This window comes from Callionymus lyra, chromosome 1 (genome assembly GCF_982586985.1).
Source record: "Callionymus lyra chromosome 1, fCalLyr1.hap1.1, whole genome shotgun sequence".
Classification (NCBI taxonomy): Eukaryota; Metazoa; Chordata; class Actinopteri; order Syngnathiformes; family Callionymidae; genus Callionymus; species Callionymus lyra.
The window spans coordinates 29328854-29342283 of record NC_141818.1 but is presented as its reverse complement, the minus strand read 5'-3'; positions in this window follow the sequence as shown (position 1 = coordinate 29342283).

Here is a 13430-nt window from a genome sequence, read left to right as displayed (position 1 = left end):
AAATTAATCTAATAGCTCTTCTTCAAAATTCAGATTTGCAGCTGTCAAAAGGATGTCGCTTTCGTATACTACAGTATGTAGGCTTATTAGTGTTCACCCAACTCTTATAGATTTGGTTAAATGATTGAATGATTGTCTTTGCTTCTCAAGCTTCACCTCAGTATGGTTTCTGTCAGACTTATCAGACATGCAAGTATGTACATATAGTACTATGACCTCATGTATGTAAATTAATGTGGGAAAGTTGAAAATGTTTTTTTTTCTTCATTAAGCATTGTTTTATTATTTGGAAATGTGAAATATATAAGTGTCATTGAGCATTTGGTTGGCTATGAAGAGTTGGTCTTAAGCTAACATTGTCTCTGGGAGAAAACATATCCTTCTTTCACAGCGTTCTTTATAGCTTCAAAGAAGATTCAAAGAAGATTGTAACACTTAAGGGCTTCTTAACTTAATCATATTATAACAATGACATGCAGGTGGATTGGAAGTTGATATAATGCTGTGTAAGACATAAAACTAATTGCTTTATGCTTAGGTTTGGGCAGCCTACTCATTTTGCATACTAACATTCAAATGGTATATGTAATAAATAAAAGACGAGTAGATAAAACTGAAAGAAATAAAAAGTGAAATGGTACGAATTACATAAAGAAAATAAATTTACAAATAAATAATAAATGAAAAAATCAATATATGTACACAGAAGTAGCACTGTCCTTGGATAAAATAAAACAATAAGTGAATTTTGTTTCGAAATGTATATATTTATTCACACCATCAATGTATCTATTCATACATTTTGCCATGTTTTTTTATACCTATATATATTCATAATATTGTTTATTGTTTATTTTTATATATTTTTTAGATTTAAACATTTATAAATCTTTATGTAGAAAATGGTCATACTGTTCTGTGAATGAATGCAAATCAACGGAAGGATTTGAGCATTAGAGATCTTGACAGGTCAAGCAAGTACATGTTGGACAGGCAGGAAAACACAGTGAGACAACCAAGAAGAAAACAAGGTAGGTCTTTGATTAACGGATCAGCAGACCACCGGCAACATTCACATGAAACAATGGCTGCTGATTGATAGAAGATGGGCTTGTGTTGTGTTGTCTTATGTACTCACTCAGTTGTTTGATTGTCGTGAATGTTGTAAACTGTTAAGTACTTTTTGAATAAGAACAAACAAATGGAAATCAGAGACTGTTAACTGAAGCCAGAATGTGGGTGAAATACGCTTTATTTATTTTATTTATTATTCTACGCAATTGGCGAAGAAGCTAGTTGAATCAAAGCGCAAAGCATTTCCTGGTTGGACCACGCTCTTGCTAGGGTATTTGTTCTTTGCAGAGATGCAGATTTTCTGACATGTTGTCAAAAGTCAAGGAGGAACAGCAGGTGAATGAAGAAACGTGTTTCTGTCTCCAACCAACAGAAAGTTTAATTAGGAATCTTATCCCTGCATTTTTATACTTTTGTAGTGTTTGCACTTGTTGTTACTGTTCCTTAGTATTATTTATTTTGTTTTCATAACTGTTTTTTTCGCGTTTTATTCATTTTATTATTGTTTTTTAACCGGTACTAACCCGCCCGCACAGCATCTTTATACACCTTTCAAAAGATCAACATCGATCCAGCAAGCGAAAAGATATTTGAAACTTTTCCTCTCATGGAAAGTTCTCTCATTTACCTTGGCAGTGTATTGTATCCTGGATTTAAAGAAGCACAGCACTCAACACCATCTGCTTAAAGTATTCATGAGATCCTCATAGTAGAACCTATCTGCCCTGGCTGCTACAAAAAAATAATTATATTAAAATAAACACGTAAAACAAAAGGAAAGCTCTGGCAGAATCCAACCCTACCTGGAAAGTAATCTGATTTATCATCAGAAATGCAGACTAGACTCAGAAACTGCTCATAAAAAGACCAAATGCTCTGTGTTAATGACTCTGTTGCACAAAATCATCTTCAGACAGTCGAGTTTTAGTCAGCCCATTGTTGCCTTGGGGATAGCATTGAGATATTTATTACATTTACAAAAAGTTTTTTCAGAAGCATTCTCCAAGCAACAACACTTTTAAAAGTATAGTTCCCTGGATACAAGGAACACGCTGATCAACTATACACAATGTGCTCAATATACCGTCAAGCCAAATTGAATTCACATCTAACCTTTATTGTGGTCTAAATATCTGTCTTTTGAGAGATTTTTCAAATGTATCCTAAACAAAGCTCTCTTACTCTCTTACACTCTTAATGTTTTTCTCTTAAATTAGGTTAAAATTGGATATTCACTAAGTATTCATTCGATCTTTCACAACCTCGAACACTGCACCTACATTAATTACAACAGTTTAAAAAGAAAAACTCAAGCAGGCTAAACTTGTTTATCAAAAAAATCTGAAGGTCTATTCTAAAATTGACAGGAAGCCAGAGCATCGAAATCGACACTGGTGTTATGTGATAGCGGCATGAAAGGGATTTATTGTTAATGCAAAAAGGTAAGTAATTTACAGTAATGTAGGTGTTAGAAAAAAATTAAAATTTTGCATGTATTGTGCAAGTTAGTTTGTAGATGTACATTTATCTATAGGCTAAATATAAATACTGGCAATCAAAACATTTAAATTCAGTTTTTTAAAAGTAAAACAAAAATGAAAAATCCTGTGAAAAGCAAAATTATTAATAGAAACTAGTTGTTTCTCTGAATGAGAGGTTACAAGAGCGATGCCCAGCTTTGTTTACACAATGAGTCCCTTTGAGGTGGAGACTTCCATTATTAATGATGCTACTTGACAAACCCTGATGCTTGACCAGTCACAGCAGAGTAGGCGTGGTTATGGTAAACAAGATTTCATTTTCAGAAAAAATAAGCATTTTTTTTTGTTATGGTAAAAGTCAATTTTCTAATTTCAATATTTTACAAACAGACACATGCTGATGAGTAGAATAGAGGTCAAAGATCAATTTAAGAGACAGATCTACACATTAGTTGCCCTTTAACAATTACATTGAAATGTTCTTTATGTATTTAAGAACTTCAGTCAACAGTTTCTAACCTTTTAATTGCCTTTTGACATTATTATGAAGCACATATTCCATAGAAGGATCCACTTAAGATTGTATGACGTTATGAATGATCTCATTTGCGTAATGCATTCTTTTTGTCACGTTCCCCCTCTGGGGGCTTTGCTGAGCCCCGTTCCTGCCCCCCTCTCTCTCTCTCTCTCTCTCTCTTGACAGTTTGTGGGTGCAGCGCTTTGTGAGATCAATAGCTGCTGATGATCAGACAATCAGAGCACCAGGGATACGTGGAAGACTTCCTGTATTGTTTCAGTCCCGAAAAAGATCTGGCCGAGCAAGCTGAACCGACCTGTGTCACCGATGAAGACACTGGAGTGACTGGTCCTCAAACATCTCAGGCCACAAGTCCAGCATGCACAAGACCCCCTGCAGTTTGCCTACCGGCCCGCGGTTGGTGTATAAGATGCCATCCTTCCCCTCCTGCATCAGACCTACTCCCACCTGGATAAAGGAAGCGGCTCAGTGAGGATCCTGTTTCTGGACTTTTCTTGTGCCTTTAACACCATCCAGCCCACTCTGCTCCAGGACAAACTGACAAAGATGCATGTGGACCCTGTTCTAGTCTCCTGGATCTCGGACTATCTCACTGATCAACCAGAGTATGTCAGGCTGAAGGACATTACGTCTGACACTGTGGTGTGCAGTACAGGAGCACCTCAGGGGACAGTACTGGCCCCTCTCCTCTTCACTATATATACTTCAGACTTCTGCTACAACTCCAAGGAGAGTCTCGTCCAGAAGTATGCTGACGACAATGCCATTGTTGGATGCATCAGGGACAAAAGCGAGGACTAGTACAGGAGTCTGATACCTGACTTTGTGAACTGGAGTTAGAGGAACACCTTGCAACTGAACACCTCAAAGACCAAGGAGCTGGTCTTGGACTTTGGGAGGTCCAGGACAAAGCCACATCCAGTGTCCATCAGAGGCGACGAGGTGGAGATAGTTCACAACTATAGGTAGCTCGGTGTGTGGCTGGATAGTAAACTGGACTAGTCCTTCTACACAAACAATGTTTATAAGAAAGTTCAGAGTAAAGATTGTGTCATCTTGCACTTTTTTTATATAGAAACTTTGTTCTTGTTCTTGTTTTCTATGAATCTATTGTCTTTGCTGCAGACCTCCAGAGGGATCAATAAAGTTTCATCCATCCATCCATCCATCCATCCATCCATCCATCCATCCATCCATCCATCCATCCATCCATCCATCCATCCATCCATCCATCCATCCATCCATCCATCCATCCATCCATCCATCCATCCATCCATCCATCCATCCATCCATCCATCCATCATCCATCCATCCATCCATCCATCCATCCATCCATCCATCCATCCATCCATCCATCCATCCATCCATCCACCCACTCATCCATCCACCCACCCACGGGTTGCTTTCCATACCTTGGTAAATCTTAAAAATGCTGAATTACATAAATAACTAGATTCAAATAGTGCAGTCCGTGAGGAGCATATTTCCTCATAAGAAGATACTTTTCCTCCAAGAGTAACTTCCAAAAATGTCCATGAGACCTGGCCTTAAGCTCAGTGTCACTGCAGACAAGTTCAGGACTCATGTACTAAGAATTGCATTGATTTCCAACTAAAAATGGTCATTCATTCGAACACAAATGGTGCACAAAAAATATCCAGATGTAAGAATCTTTGCTTGACACGAATTCAAGCCCTTGTCCTTTGTTCATCAAAATCAACAAAGAATTCACACCGATTCATCCCTTTCCATGCCTCCATTTCAATATGTCGATTATATTTAAATGAAGCACAAGACTTACACAAGACCTAATTTCTGTGATCATGAAAAAACAAAAACAAAAGAAAACATGAATTCAAACTAACAGTTTATATTTGCTCATTTTTAACATGTCTGACATGAATCACACTATTTTAAACGAGTTCAGATGCGTCCGGTGTAAATGTTTATATTATACTGCATTTACAGAGGCGACCAGTGGATTATTTAAATTTTAAAACATCTTTAGATTCATTTTAACGAGAATAAAACTGTTCATCAGTAACTTCACATTATCATCGCTTTGTCTGATCGTCACTGAGCGTCATTAGAATTTGTGGCTCACATGCCACGTGTAACGTGTTTGGGTTTGAGCGTATTCTTATTATATTCGTGAGATAAAGGTTATTTACAAATAGTCATCGTGTGATGGTGTATTAATACAAGTGTGTTTTAAGGACGTATCCTCGATCACATGATCACATGAGGAAAACCGGCATTTGTTGCACTTTCATTGGAATTTGATGGAACTGACGTGATGTTTCTGTGACTCTCTTAGAGAAGACCTGAAGCAATCAAACACGCATTATTTTGTTCGATATATTATTAAAGAAACAAGCCTATAATTTTATATCGTTTTTCTGAATTGCTTAAAATGACTGTCGGGAAGTCCGCACGTTTTGCTCTTTTTATTCTCGATTCATATGAACTTTGCAGTGCGTACACTGGAAGAGGCGGGAGCTCAGATTGACTGCTGTGCATGTCAATCAAATTGTCAATCAATCGGCGCAATAACCGTTTGATTGACATGCACAGCAGCAAATCTAAGGTCTCTTTACTATTTTCTTATATCATATTTTATTAAATCACGCAATCTACTAGCAACAGCTTCGCGATCGACTGGTAGATCGCGATCGACATATGGGCACCCCTGATCTAGATCAATGAATTTACTCTTGGTTACCAGGGGGCTACAAGAGGAAAACCCTTTTCAGCCAGTAGGAAGCCTGAGGTACTTCTGAAACCCCCTTACCTCTGACATCAATGCTTTGCAACCAGCCCTATAGTTTCATTCTTTATCTGTACTTCTGTACCTGCTATTCACTTTGAACACTCACAAGTGTTGCTTTAAAGACCTGATTTAAAAGCCGATCGACTATAGAAAACTATACTAGACTATTTAGTTGATATCTGATGTCAAGAACACATACAGGTTAAGGGATGAGCTGCAAAATCTCTTAAATGTTAACTAATAAAACATTAACTTAGTTCTGGTGAACTTGTTAACTAGGAGAAACCCTATTTTAACCCCTTAACGCCGAGTGTCGCGAATTCGCGACATACCGCTGCCATTAAGAATGCGCCAGAGATCGTGCGCGAGTTTCCCTAATGTTGGTTCATGCCTCTTCGATAGGAACCTAGGAACGTTTTGCAATCACTAGTTTCTCGTAGGACCAATAACATTTAAAACCACATCCGGTTTACGATCGTGTTTTCTTCCTGGTGTTGCGCAACCCATTCAAAGTTGGAAGCGCGAAAGGATCGTCTTGTTTGAGGTAAGTTACCGTAAAAAAAAATACACGTCTGCTTATTGTTTGTCTGTGGAACTAGGAAAAGTAAAATAAAGTAGTTTTGAACGTAATCCCACCCGCTGAGAGTGAGGACATCTGTCTTGATGAGGAACACACACCTGCACAAGGTGGTGAAAATATCAGTAATAATGCTATAATATTGTATTATACAGACTTTCAGCTTTTGTGTTGTAAGCCACATATTTGAGGACGTCGCTTTGAGAGCAGGTTGTGTAAAGTTCTACCTAACCTAACCTAAATAGAATAGTCTGCACTTTTCAATGGTGTTTTTTTTTAAAACACCAGGTGACAGCAGTGAGGAAAGCTTTACTGCTGAAGAGGATGATGTGCTTCCTAGTGTAGCTACTCCTGAACAAAAAGACAGAGTAGAGTGGGAAGAAATAAAACATTACAATCCATTTCAATGACAACATGGCACCAAACAATGACAGAATTTTCAAAATAAGGCCACAGATTGATGCACTTCTTCCCAAATTGCAGGCTCTTCTACAAGAGCAAATGCTCTGTGTTGACGAGCAAATGGTTCCTTTCAAAGGAAAATCAAGTTTAAAACAATATGTCCCCAAGAAGCCACATAAATGAGGATACAAAATATTTGTGCTTTGTGACACAAAAGGGCTGGTGCATTCCTTTGATGTCTTTGAAAGGAAAACTGACCCTGTGTTCAAGTGTTCAAGTGTTCTAAGTGCACTGTTCACTTGTGCCTGAACAAAAATAACAATTGCTTCAGGGAGTTTCATGAGTAAGGCACCCCACAATTGAAACAGCTCAGTTATCGTTGTTATAGTAGTTGTTGTTATAGTATTAGTTGTTGTCGTTGTTGTTGTTGAATATTCAGGTACTGCATATCTTGGTGTTAGCTTTTACTCAGTGCACCTGCACACCTGGGGATTCCTCGCACCAGAGACCACACAGTGTGACCAGAAACGACCAGCTTATTAGTGACACGTCTGCAGCACGTCAGGTGACGCTTCTGAGGAAGACTTGAGTCACTTTTTTTTTTTATTGTTGTTTTCTTACCACTGTAATGTATATGTTGGCATTAAAAAATAAAATTTCATGCCTAAGATGGGAAATGTGTTTTTATTATTTTTTGATCCTCGAATGCCTGTTGTCGCTAATTTGCGACATACCCAATTTTACAATAATTTTATGTTCTACAGTAAAAATGTTTATCTTCACTTAATTTAGTCTCTTCTTGAAAGCAAAAACACACATAATTATTTTTTTTGAACAATTGCAAATAAATTCAGGCGTCAAGGGGTTAATAGTGAAGGCAAAAATATTAAATTTTTAAATAGTGAAGAAAACATTCTCAGCAGTTAACTAGTGCAACCCCCCTTTACTCTTAAGGCCTGGAAACACCGCAGGGATTGTCGGGGGTCTGAAAAGACTCAGTCAAGCTGTGTAGTTTTACGTAGTGTGCCCCCATCCCTCAAAAGAATGCCTCAGAGATGGAGATTACCGGCAACAGTGTATGTTCTCCGCATATGCGAGACGTAATTCTCCCCCAAAACAACAGGTGGCGTTGTAGCGGCGCTCATCTGTGTTGACGCCAGAGAGAAGTGAAAACCGAAAATTCTTTGAGACTTTACGAGAATGGTCGGTGTTTTCACCCGTTGAACTAGAGATAAAATAAAAATACGATGAATAACGACACGAATATGAATCGACTGGCATTGTCAGCCCTTGGTCTTGTTGTTGTGGAAGAAAGATGTTGCAGGAAAAAAAGCATTAAGTGGATGAAGTCCTGGATCTCACAGCGTTAGCTCAGAGGGCTTTTCTGTAACTGTGTCGAGCAAGATATAGGGAAATCATTTTGATTATCTGGAATGATCATTTGTCATGTCAACAATATTGTCCTTCTGTATCGTTATTAGCTCAAAACGACCATGTTAGAACCAGACATGGTGATATTGTACAAATATTGAGATGAAGGTGACTCACATAAGAGGTTGCATGTGAACAGGACAACAATTTAAGAAATTAACGTAAATGAATTAGAACATGGAGCATGAGGGGATGAGATTTGTTCCAACGTTATAATAATGTACGCTGGATGCATGTGAAGGACCAGATTACCATGTCTAGACTGCGCTGCATTGAGCTACTTCATTTTGGTGTGAAGTTTTCGATGAAAGTGTGGTGTCATCCATGCCATCGCTGCTTATCTAGTGTTTCCAATAGTCACTTCCGTTTAAGGTAAGGTAAGGTAAAACTTTATTGATCCCTCAGGAGGTCTCCCTTGGGAAATTGTTTCGTTGTCCTGTGCTGATTCGCTAGCTAAAGCTAGCACTCAACCAATCAGATTGACCATTGAGTCCGACTGAGACGAGAGGACTGAACGTGCGCACCCGCCTTCTTTGTCGTCCGACTAGGACGCCAACATCAGAATGAGGGAGACGACGGCTACGACCACACGGGACTGCCCGACGGCATCAGACGCCCGATAATCCCTGCGGTGTGTCCAGGCTTTTACAGGTAAACTAGTGTGACCCAACATATTTACTTAACAAGAAAGAATAAGACATATTGTCGTTCATTTGTAAGGGGCAAAACGCATAAAACTGTAAAGTTCTTTCAGTCAGAGCAGAATGTCATTCATTAATCGTGTTCTGCTCAAGGTTTTTGTTTGATTAAAGGATTTTTGCTCTCGACTGTCGCCAAATGCTTGCTCATTGATATTTTCTTTCAGATTTTTGAAGTGAATTAATATCAAAACGACCCATTGCTGTAGATCTAGTTTACTAGTCGAGTAGCATGGTCGAAAAAGCCCCTTTCTTGCTTAATAGTTAACTAGTCGATTAAAGCAGCTGTTATTACAATGTGTGCCAACTTTCCTGGAAGTGAGCCCATTCTGACAGTTCAATGTCTCGAATGTTCTTCTAGAGAAAAGGTAGTGCAGATTTTTTGATGCATTGAGTAAAGCACATATAGTTGAACCAATCAGGTGTCTTAGATTAAATTAGATAGACTTTATTATATGTATTATATCCCCATTGGGAAATCAGGTTTCCAGTTCACAGCAGACAATAGAAGCTACAGTATTAAAGAACAAAAAAAAGCAAACAGACTCAAGCGAGCTTGACTATTTAAACAAAATCCGGAACTTTTGAATACCCCTGCCCCATGATGACTGGATGAGTTTATACCCTATTGTTCCAACGGTTCTCTATTACTCTCCCTAAAACTTCTTGCTCAGTTGTCCTGAAAACCTCTTGTATGGTTCTGTAAGACGCATGAAGTCAATGCTTTTACACTGCAGTGAACATTGATTAAGCTCTGTAAGCTCCCTTTAAAATGCAACATATAGATTGTATTGATAGGAGGTGTTAATGCATATACAAACATAAGATATATAACCATGTTTAGTTTGGAAAAGGCTAAGCAGACACAGGCTACCACTGTGTGCTCAATGTGAACAAATAGAGTGTTTTCTTCTGATGGAGTCATTGATCATTGGTACATTTGACTTCCAAGAAATTATGTGTCGCAAAAGAGGTTAAAATGTGATCCATTACTTGCCATTTGGAAAAACAAGAAAACAGGTTAATTTTATTTAATGTTCAACATATATACATATCCAGCTAATGCAGTTATGCACCTGATATGTTCAAAGGGAGCAGTGACAGGAACAGCTTTTAGTATTTCTGCACCATTTTTTTCTCACTTTCACATTTTTATTTTTTTTTACCTCTTGGTTGTTTTTGTTGTTATTGTTGTCTTCACTTATATTGTAAGTTATTAATAACATTAGTATTAGTTTTCATTTTTATTATTATTTTTTATTATTTTATTTATGAACTATGAACTATGAACTAGAAAATAGTTAACACACTTGGCAGTAATCACATTCTGTGCAGTGACCCGCCTGCTCTTATTTTAAGTAAGCAAATTCAGCAAATCTCAACACTGGCGCCGCATTGCACCTGATCGTGGGGGGAGAATTTTCCAGCAAGCACACTTTCCAATCCTACTGGAACCTTTCTAATCCTTCTTCCCCTCTTAGCCTTCATCTATCGCTTTTACTTCCCTTACATCCACCTCTCCCTCTCCTCTCCTCTCTTTAGCCCGCAGGTTCAAGCAAGATTCATTCCAAGCACAATCAGTACATGACAAGAATACAAACCAGTTACTTTCTCCACACAAAGAAAAAAATATTCCGTACATCTTAAATTCTTGATAAGGTTACAGTGCACACACAAACAGATGCACATGATAAGATGTATGTCTGAACAGGTCCTCTTTGCTGTTAATAACCTTTATAGGAATAAGTAAACATGACATGAAAAGCATATGAATAATCTACCAAGAACAAATCTCAAGGTTGACATACGACATGCAGATTGTCTCATGGACCCATCATTATCATTAAGAAGAGTCCTTAAACATTGAGATCTTGTTTACACGTTGATGAAAACACATGACACAATAAAAAACGTAGGAGAGGAACACACGAGAAAAAGCTGATCTGATGTTTGATTGCTGAAAAGGTTTTAATATTAAAAGCAGATTTACAAATGGACATTTGAGTGTAAAATTATATGCTTTGTGACCCTGGTCTAGTAAAGTAAGAATAAAGCTCCACTCTTTGTACACCAGAATGCTGAACTAAACTTTAAATCAAGTTGGATTGTTCAGAAAGTAAAGAAGCATTCTGAAATCAGATTGGATTGGGTAATCCAATCTTAATTTTGATGTGGATAAACCTTTTGTTTGTGTTGTTCTTTAATCATTGAATCATTGAATCATTGGTAAAACTTGGATGTCTTTAGAAGTACATTCCCTTGGATGCCGAGACTTCCTGGTTATTTATTAACGGCATGAATAAAAAAATGCCTAAATGTCAAATAGTGAAGAAAATAAAAAATGTTCAGGGTTCTTCAACCGACTAGGAGAGATCAGCATTCTAATCCCTGCTTTTAGGAAGCAGATATGAAGTTTTGCCCTGGTCTGCTGCGTTTGCTGATCACACATTTTATTTCAGCAAAAACACCTGCACATTGATCATTGCAAAACAAGATGTTCAATTGAGCTTTAAAATAGAGTACTAAAAAGACGCTTTTCATGTCTCAACTTGCGAGTAAGTTAATTAATATACAGTGATGAAGAATATTGAATATATCATTGTATAGTATATTTAACTCCAACCATTTTCAAGATCTAATCCAATCCGATGTCCAAAATCTCTTTGGGGCTCCAGAGGAGAGGGCAAGTTCGAGCTACACAGGCAATAAGACATGATCCATGCATGACAAATGCTATAGGTTAATTTTGCCACCAGTAATATGAGCCTGTTCAGTTCAGTCTGAGCCTGTTCTTATAATGGGTTCTGTCAAAAAGGAGAGTTTGAGGTAACTAAATTGTTCCACAACAGAGGAGCTTAAAAACCAAAGGCCCTGGAACCATTTCTACATGTGACGATAACTGGTATAACCAATACGTCTGAGTCCAAGAGCACTTTTTCTTAGAGCGTTTATATGGATTGATGAGATTTCTGATATGCGATGGTGCTGGTTTGGACTGGGATCTGACTTGTACTATGAATTTTACTGGAAGACTATTTTAAAATTCGCCTTTGGTAACCAATTTTAAAAGGCCAATCAGGCATCTTTGATAAACTGGTTGTTAATGAAGTTTTATGGGTCTCATAGGATTCCCCGTTTCAGGGAAAACTCACAACTGCAGTTGATCAAAGTAACATGATGAGCAATGATACTATGCTAGGATAAGATCTGAATTATAAACTAAACTTATTTGATCCCTCAATTTGGGCTGTTAGAATCTATATCTTAAACTAGAAAAGACAAATTGTAGCTTTCTAAAGTTCATCTGCATTGCCCATTTCCTGATCCTCCTTCCAGTTTAAAGAATTGGATACCTGCAGTAGTTTTTTAATCTGTTTTATCTGGAGGATTATACTTTAATCATGCTGTGACATTTGTTTATGGTGGACTGATTGGTGAATCATTTAGATAAGTGATACACAAGCACACATGCAAGCACACCTTTTGCTGGCACACACACAAACTGTTGACACAAAAGCTTTGCTATTATCAGAGATCAATATTTCATTTGCACTCTGTGCTTAGATGCTGACTGACATCTCTTCCTAAGGGAACAACTAACAAAAAACCTCACAACTACCCTCGCCTCTGCCCTCCAAAACACACACTTTGTCGTGTGTTTGACACACTGGATGAGCTGTCACACAATGCAGATGAAATCTCAGATTCAGACATCGGGAACATTAATGTTCCTGCACACTTTTTGTCTTACAGACATTGATCATCAAACCTATTTTGTGGCACATTAACAACCTTGTTTACCCCTGAAATCAAAGCCCAACTGGGAAAGGTCTCACCTCTAGTGGGAGTGCAAGTTTTCCACTTTGGTGTTTTTCCGGGTGGTTGTTTGCTGATATGATCAGACTAGGTCATCATTATTCATCGTTATTGTAAACAAATGAATAGAAATAGTGCTATGCTAATTATTTTAGCATCGAGTTGAGCCGTATGAGGAGTGGAGGATATGAACAGCAGTGAAGTGCAGAGGCTGGGCGAGCAGGAAAAGAAAGAGGATCTGGGATTTAGAAAGGTGGAGGCTGAATGATTAAGGAAGAGAGATGTAGCCATGAGTGGAGATTGGGGAGCTGGAGAGTAGACAAGAGGTCAAGAACAAAGAGATAGCAAGAGAATGAAAAGATATTTGGTTATAAAAGCATGAATATTGATAGAGCATGAAAGGAAGTTACTCTTGCACTGAGTGTGAAGCTTGGAATGAACTTCACTGCTTGCTGTGGTTGACTGTGTAAAAGACAATTTCACAAGTGGATCACATTCATTATCACTTGGGTACATGTGACAAATGTGCTTAACTCATGAGATAAATTGGACTTTTGCTTGTATCCTAAAAAATGACAACTACTAGACTACTACTACACAATGTTTAATTGAACACACAGCATACTCCATTATAAATAGTTTA